Source organism: Littorina saxatilis, linkage group LG14, assembly GCF_037325665.1.
Source record: "Littorina saxatilis isolate snail1 linkage group LG14, US_GU_Lsax_2.0, whole genome shotgun sequence".
NCBI classification, from domain to species: Eukaryota; Metazoa; Mollusca; class Gastropoda; order Littorinimorpha; family Littorinidae; genus Littorina; species Littorina saxatilis.
Window position 1 is genome coordinate 25,534,853 of NC_090258.1, and position 7,155 is coordinate 25,542,007.

The 7,155-nt window shown below is 39.9% G+C and overlaps 1 long non-coding RNA gene across 2 annotated transcripts; it reads right to left on the reverse strand.

Annotated features, from left to right (window-relative positions):
- Positions 1-3,796: 3,796 nt before the first annotated feature.
- LOC138947424 (uncharacterized) lies at positions 3,797-6,878 on the reverse strand. 2 transcript variants are annotated; one of them, XR_011449658.1, is made up of 4 exons: positions 6,710-6,878; positions 6,304-6,378; positions 5,918-6,001; positions 3,797-5,480 (listed from the first exon to the last, which is right to left on the reverse strand). It is a non-coding gene; the product is annotated as an uncharacterized lncRNA (long non-coding RNA). The 2 variants fall into 2 exon arrangements; XR_011449657.1 differs by lacking the exon at positions 6,710-6,878 and having other exon boundaries at positions 6,304-6,692.
- Between the last annotated feature and the right edge of the window lie 277 nt (positions 6,879-7,155).

A 7,155-nucleotide genomic window follows, 5' to 3' on the forward strand; every position in this document is an offset into this window, starting at 1 on the left:
TGATTGATTCAGCTGAATTGTAGCAGTGCCATTGCACAGAGAACGAGAATGAGAGAGAGAGAGAAAAGGGAGGAGAGAGATTGGAAGCGGCGGTGGAATTGGGAGAAAGCGAGAGAGACAGATCATTTCTTGTTTCTTTTTGTATTTGTGGTGTTTTTTATCATGGAACTTCCAGCAACCTGTAAGATGAATTGTACATTGAGTGTTTTTGATTTATGCTTACACTGAGTGACATATGGTGAAGGTGTTACAAGGAACGAATATTGGGTGTACCCAAATTCCCACTGGGATGAGCAAACCAGAAGAGAAGATACAAATTGTAACATGCATAAGCTATCTGTACACCTATGGTAATTGGTTGGGATTTTGTTGTCGATCTTGTGTGTGTTGCTGTTTGAGTGTTGATAGTAAAGATGTTTGTTATTTTCGTCTTGTTTGTAAAATGTATGTTTTTTAATTTTTTATGTGTGTGCTATTTTTGATTTGTTTTTCGTTTTGCAATAAGGAAGACTTTTACATGCTGGATTGATGGATGTTTACTTTGTAAATAGTTGTACAGTGTATTCCAAATAAAGGTTTGGTCTGCCAGGGGAGTTTTTCTGTGTGTGTGTGTGTGTGTGTGTCTGTGTCTGTGTCTGTGTGCTTGTGTCATAGAGAGAAAGAGAGTGTGTGTGAGTGTGAGAGAGTGTATGTATGCTTGTGTCATAGAGAGAGAGAGAGAGAGAGAGAGTGTGTGTGTGTGAGTGTGAGAGAGTGTATGTGTGTGTGTCTGGCTAACTGGTTGGCTGGCTGGCTGGCTGGCTATGTCTTTCTATCATTCGTCTGTTCGTCAATCCGTCTGTCTGTGCTGCTCATGACTAGTTCATTTAGCTATGTCTCAGCTCTTACCACTGAATACCACGTTCATGAGTTCAGTATACACAACACACAGGAAGATTTTCCACACTGATGACGCTGTTTATTTATCATATCAGATACCAATGACATATGTACAAATTAAAGTTGCAATATATGCCAAGTTCGTAAATTTAACATTAGGGGGGGGATACCGAAGAAAACAGGCCTTCAGATCGCTCCCAAAGTTATATATAAGATTCTGCGTTACAAATAATGCTACTGCGCAGTAGGACTGCCTTCACTTCGCAAAAACACATGTTTTTGGCTCACGTAAGTGTACCCTATGCGATCGTAACTTTGTCTGTCTGTGCGTGCGTATGTGCGTATGTGCGTGCGTGCGTGCGTGTGTATGTCTGTGGTAGAAACTCTAACATTTGAAGACGTCACATTACATTGACGTCACATTATGACGTAAGAGGGTTAGACGTCACGCGAAGGAAGTACTGAAAGTCTCGGTCATTATTATTTTGAGCGGGCCGAGACTAGTTGGCAGTCGTGTCCCTGTAAGTAGGCTACATGCAGACAGATCTAGATCTAGTGTCTCGCTTTCTTGCACAGTTTCACCTATGCTCTTTCTGTGTGTGTGTGTGTGTGTGTGTGTGTGTGTGTATGTGTGTGTGTGTGTGTGTGTGTGTGTGTGTGTGTGTGTGTGTGTGTGTGTGTGTGTGTGTATGTGTGACGGAGTGATTGAGTTTGTGTTACTGTTTGTCGATTTCTTACGTGAGCCTTGATGGCTTCGCCTCTTGTTGACGGTTGGGTTGGGCATAGATGTGTATTGACGGGATCGCCAACTCGTTGCGCGCGCTCACCAAGTAGCGGAAAGCGGAAAAGACGATTTTGACAGTAACTTTACTTCCGGTGCAGTCTTTCAACACATGGAGAAGAAGGAGAATTTCGAAGGGGAGGTGGAGTTTGTGGCTGAGGTATGTGAAAAGCAAACAAAGCAATACAAAAAGATCATTGCTGATGATTGAAATGAGTCATGTGAATCAACAATAAAGATTGATTGTGGACGGCACGTCATTATTTTTGTTTTTAACACTTGAAACGCGAGAGCATCTGACACACTGGTAAATCCGAAGCTGTGCACTCAAGCTGATCAGCAGATCGTTTTTCTGCAGAATTCTCGCTCACATCGGCCACTATTTTAGCTCAGCGAACCGACAAATTTGCAACAGAACAATTTCTGAGTGTTAGAAATTCGGCTGTAGATTTATAGATACCCTTTCTATTCCATGGTTGTTGTTTTTTCAGGGGGAAAGTACCGACATCTCAATCGCTGAAAAGATGACAGCATCACCACAAAAGAAACTCCAAGAATTGCCAAAAGTAAGTAAAAATATTGACAGATCTATGTAAAAGACTATGAAAATTTAGAACTGGAACAACAGATATTCAAGAAATAACCGATAAGTGATATATTATAACTGAACCATTGATAGGTCTATGATGCATGGAAGTTAAAAATGGTGCAGGAACTGAAGTCAGATCAACACATCAAAAAGATCAGTGCAATATATTTGTTTTCTCTCCCCTCTTGCATAATTCTGTTTTGATATAGTCTATATGCTTGATGTCTTCTGTTGTTTTTAAATTCATTGTCACTTCTAAATTGCATGCTTTATTGCAGAACGCTTGTTCTTTCTGCCTTTCACCGGAGCTCAGAGAGCTTGTCGACCTATTCTCCACCAAATCGTTCAACTTCAAACGTCTATCAACTGCCATTAATAGCTATCATCCAGCTATTTGTATGGACAGTTAGACTTATTTCTCTAGAAATTTAGTTTTACTAAGGGTTTATTGTTCTGCTTTTTTTCAGACATTCCGTCCCGCACCAGAATTGCCAGAGGTTGTTGCAACTACAACTTTGAAGAACTGTGTCGTGATGTACAGCAGCTTCCCGAGTCATGGTGCCTCGCGAAGAACGAGGGGAACCAGGTGGTTAAGGTTGTTGTGCTGGAGCCTGGAGGCCAGCTTGGTTAAGGTTTGACTTTGAGTCAGCATTTTCAGTGATTTTTCTACGCAGCCGATGGTGTTTGGATTTAAAGTGTAAAGGAAAAAGTCCCTCCTGAAGCAGCGTGCTGCAGTTTAGACTGGCTTGGCGACAGTGTTGAAGTGAGTGACAAGTAACATTTTCAGTAAATCGCTTTGTGTTACAATTAATCAACACCAATTCTGAGCCAAGAGAATGATTTTTTTTTTTTTTTCCATTTGGAATGTTGTGTTTTATAGGTTAGGTGTGGAAAATTGGATTTGACTGTAAAGCTCTTTAGCAGAGAATGTAAATAAACTTGACCAAGAAATTATTGCAACAAATTTCAAACTCCCAAATTAAAGCATTGATTAATTCCCGTTAATTAATTAATTAAATTAAATGTCACAAGAATTTATGCTTTAATTTGGGTGCAACATGTTGAAACTTTGTTTGAGAATGTATCTACTTCATTGATTAAATATATGCATGTGTATGAATAGGAATCTTTCTTGTGTCAAATTGTGCGAATTGAGACTGAGTGAGATAGTGAATGTTGGTACATTACAGGGCCGGACTAAGCAAAGAGGAGGGGGGGGGGGGGGGGTTGCCAGTGGTGGTCCAGGGGGATGTTCCTCTGCCCCTTGTGGGGGTCAGGGGAAGGGTAGGTCATATTCTGAGATAGGAAAATGGTCGCTCCTTGCATGAAACGGCATAAAATAAACAATAATACATTTTTTTTAAATAAGTGAGGTACATGTTTAGGTTGGGGAGGGGGGGTTGCATAACCCCCCCCCCCCCCGTAGCCCTAGTCCGGCCCTGCATTAATTGTCACTGTATGGTGTGTGTCACTGTGACCAAAGATACATATGCTCTATTTGAGTTCATACAACTTCCAATTCCATTCAAACGTTAACAAAGTGTTGCTTTCTTTCTTTCTTTCTTTATTTGGTGTTTAACGTTGTTTTCAACCATTCAAGGTTATAACAAAGTGTTGCTGGTATGCGACTGAACATGTTCTATTAGGAAAGCAAAGCAAATTCCGGTGTACATAGTGGTCAACATAAAAACAATCAGACGCATCGATGCAAGACATTTATCAAGTGGCTGACAATTGATTTTGAAATGAAAACTGTTTGCAAAATATATCGCTGTCAAAATTATATTTTGAACAAGTACATAAAGGAATTAGGTTTGAACCATAGCAAAATGAATATGTTTAAATTTTTCATGTTGCAGACTTAAATTTACATGGACTCATGAAAATACAGAACAGGCACTGAACAAGCCATGTGATACAATACTGAACCAAATAGGAAGAGAAGTACATTTTAACGACAGCAGATTTTAACACAAAAAATCGACACCTAAGACAACAATCAAGAAGTTCAAATTCAATGTACATGCACTTGATCAGATGGGATAGTTTGTACTGCATGAAGAAAGATCATACACAACACACTACAGAGATCCTTCCTGATTGTTCTCAACATTGTATGTTTTCAGCTTTTTCCTCAAACTCCTTTCTTTCCATGTGCATTTCATTTTGTCCAACATTGCATGTTTTCAGCTTTTTCCTCAGTCTTTTCTTTCCATGTACATTTCATTTTGTCCATCATTGTCTTCAGTTTGTGGTGGAGTCTTATTTAAAAAAAACAGAACATTTTGCAAAGTGTCTTCTTGAACAGCTTGTGAAAGATCAAATGAATACAAAGTGTCATAAAAACACACCGGAACAGCATCACTGTTCCTGCATGGTTCAATAAAGTCATCTGCTTTTGCCTGTGTGTTGATGCACAGGTTTCCCAGAAAATATGTTCCATGGACATCAAATCACCAAAGGGAAGTAAAGTAATCGCTCTTTATGCATACGACATGTGTAATAGATTAAGCGAGAGTTGTACGGAACCTTTTCTCCTGGCACGAGAGGATGAAAGTCGCTTGTATATTTCAATGCTTGTTATTCTCTCAGGTGCCAGGAGAAAAGGTTTTGTACAACTCTCGCTTACTCTATTACACGGTCATGTCGTATGAATAAAGAGCAATTACTTCCCTTTGGTTATTTGATATCATCAACGCTTTGCCTCATTCTGTTTAAGATTTCTGCTTTGTGTTGCATGGACAGACACATCTGCAATACATTGGGCTTGACAAAGGTCAGTTTGCCCTTGTTCAGCATGCTTGTCATGTCAGGGGTGTTTTCACTCTTTTCACTGTAGGATTCAGGTGCGCAAGTCAGGGCTTCCAAACACTGCAATTTCTCATCTCTGTACGCACTCTTTTGGAGACACCAAACTCTCTGTTTTAGCTTTTTGGCAACACATCCTCCAACATACTTTGCATTGTCCTCTTCATCCTCTTTGATTTCTAATGCACTTACTGGTTCCCTAGTTTTTCTTCATAGGCCTTTAAGACACCAACAGTATAAACATGTTCAAGGCAATCCAGGCTGAAACTGCAGGGGATACTGTCAACTCAGTAATGCCTGAATGCTGGGTTGAAAAAGCAGAGTAGTACCTGGCCCACGCCTTCTCCTTGGCAGCATTCCCAACCTTGCCTCAGGGAACTAGGCAGTCATGAAGAAGCAGAAGTTTCTCTTCCAGATCTGCACCTAAAACACAGAAAATAAAATATTATAAATAAAACAACACACAAATATAGCAGAAATCAACCCAAGAGTGAAACTGAAGATGTAGATGCATGCACACAATCAAAACCAACAACACACGACAACAACCCAAAACTACACTTTACATGAATGGATGTGAACATATTAAATTTTTTATTCCATTTGTCGTTATAGAACGTGTTGACAAACCACTTTCATGAATCCTTATCATGTCTTTCAACTATGACATGTGCTATCAATGATCCTAAAAAACACATGAAATATTGTAGTGGCAGGCATGTACCTAAAATATTTGTAAACAGTAGCCTCTCTGTGCAACGAAGCAGTATTTTTGCTCGAAAACTATGAATGAAAGTGATCTTTCAGGTACTGGGACTTTGCAAGCTGATTTTTTTATATCGCCTTACTCAAAAACTTACTTTTCAATTACTGAATTGGTCGACAAGCCCTCTGAGCTCCGGCGAAAGGCAGTTGTCATTCTTGGTAGATCATGCACAAGCGTTCTGCAATAAAGCATGCAATTTAGAAGTGACAATGAATTTAAAAACAACAGAAGACATCAAGCATATATCAAAACAGAATTATGCTGGAGGGGAAAGAAAACAAATATATTGCACTGATCTTTTTGATGTGTTGATCTGACTTCAGTTCCTGCACCATTTTTAACTTCCATGCATGATGTACATTCAAATCAATCAATGGTTCAGTTATAATATATCACTTATCGGTTATTTCTTGAATATCTGTTGTTCCAGTTCTAAATTTTCATAGTCTTTTACATAGATCTGTCAATATTTTTACTTACTTTTGGCAATTCTTGGAGTTTCTTTTGTGGTGATGCTGTCATCTTTTCAGCGATTGAGATGTCGGTACTTTCCCCCTGAAAAAACAACAACCATGGAATAGAAAGGGTATCTATAAATCTACAGCCGAATTTCTAACATTCAGAAATTGTTCTGTTGCAAATTTGTCGGTTCGCTGAGCTAAAATAGTGGCCGATGTGAACGAGAATTCTGCAGAAAAACGATCTGCTGATCAGCTTGAGTGCACAGCTTCGGATTTACCAGTGTGTCAGATGCTCTCGCGTTTCAAGTGTTAAAAACAAAAATAATGACGTGCCGTCCACAATCAATCTTTATTGTTGATTCACATGACTCATTTCAATCATCAGCAATGATCTTTTTGTATTGCTTTGTTTGCTTTTCACATACCTCAGTCACAAACTCCACCTCCCCTTCGAAATTCTCCTTCTTCTCCATGTGTTGAAAGACTGCACCGGAAGTAAAGTTACTGTCAAAACCTCTCGCAGCCGCAGACGGGAGTTCGAAACAGAGCCAGCGTTGGCGCGCGCGCAGAGTTGGCGATCCTGTCAAGGGATATCTATGGGTTGGGTTACTTCCACTGAGCTATTTCCTTGTTTGCGTACATGATGCATTTACTTGGCTGTCGCGTCATAGATGGTGTTGGTCGCCTTGCCGCCAGGCGGCGCTTTTGGACTAAACTGTTGTTTCCAACACCGGAGAAAAGCAGGGCCCTGAACATCTCTTTGATTCAATTAATTACCATACTTCAGGTGTGTTTTAGATGAAATCGTGCCGTGTGCGTCATAATTATTACCTGTGCAGTGGATTCCCCATATTCGTCAACGTCGCCGGGC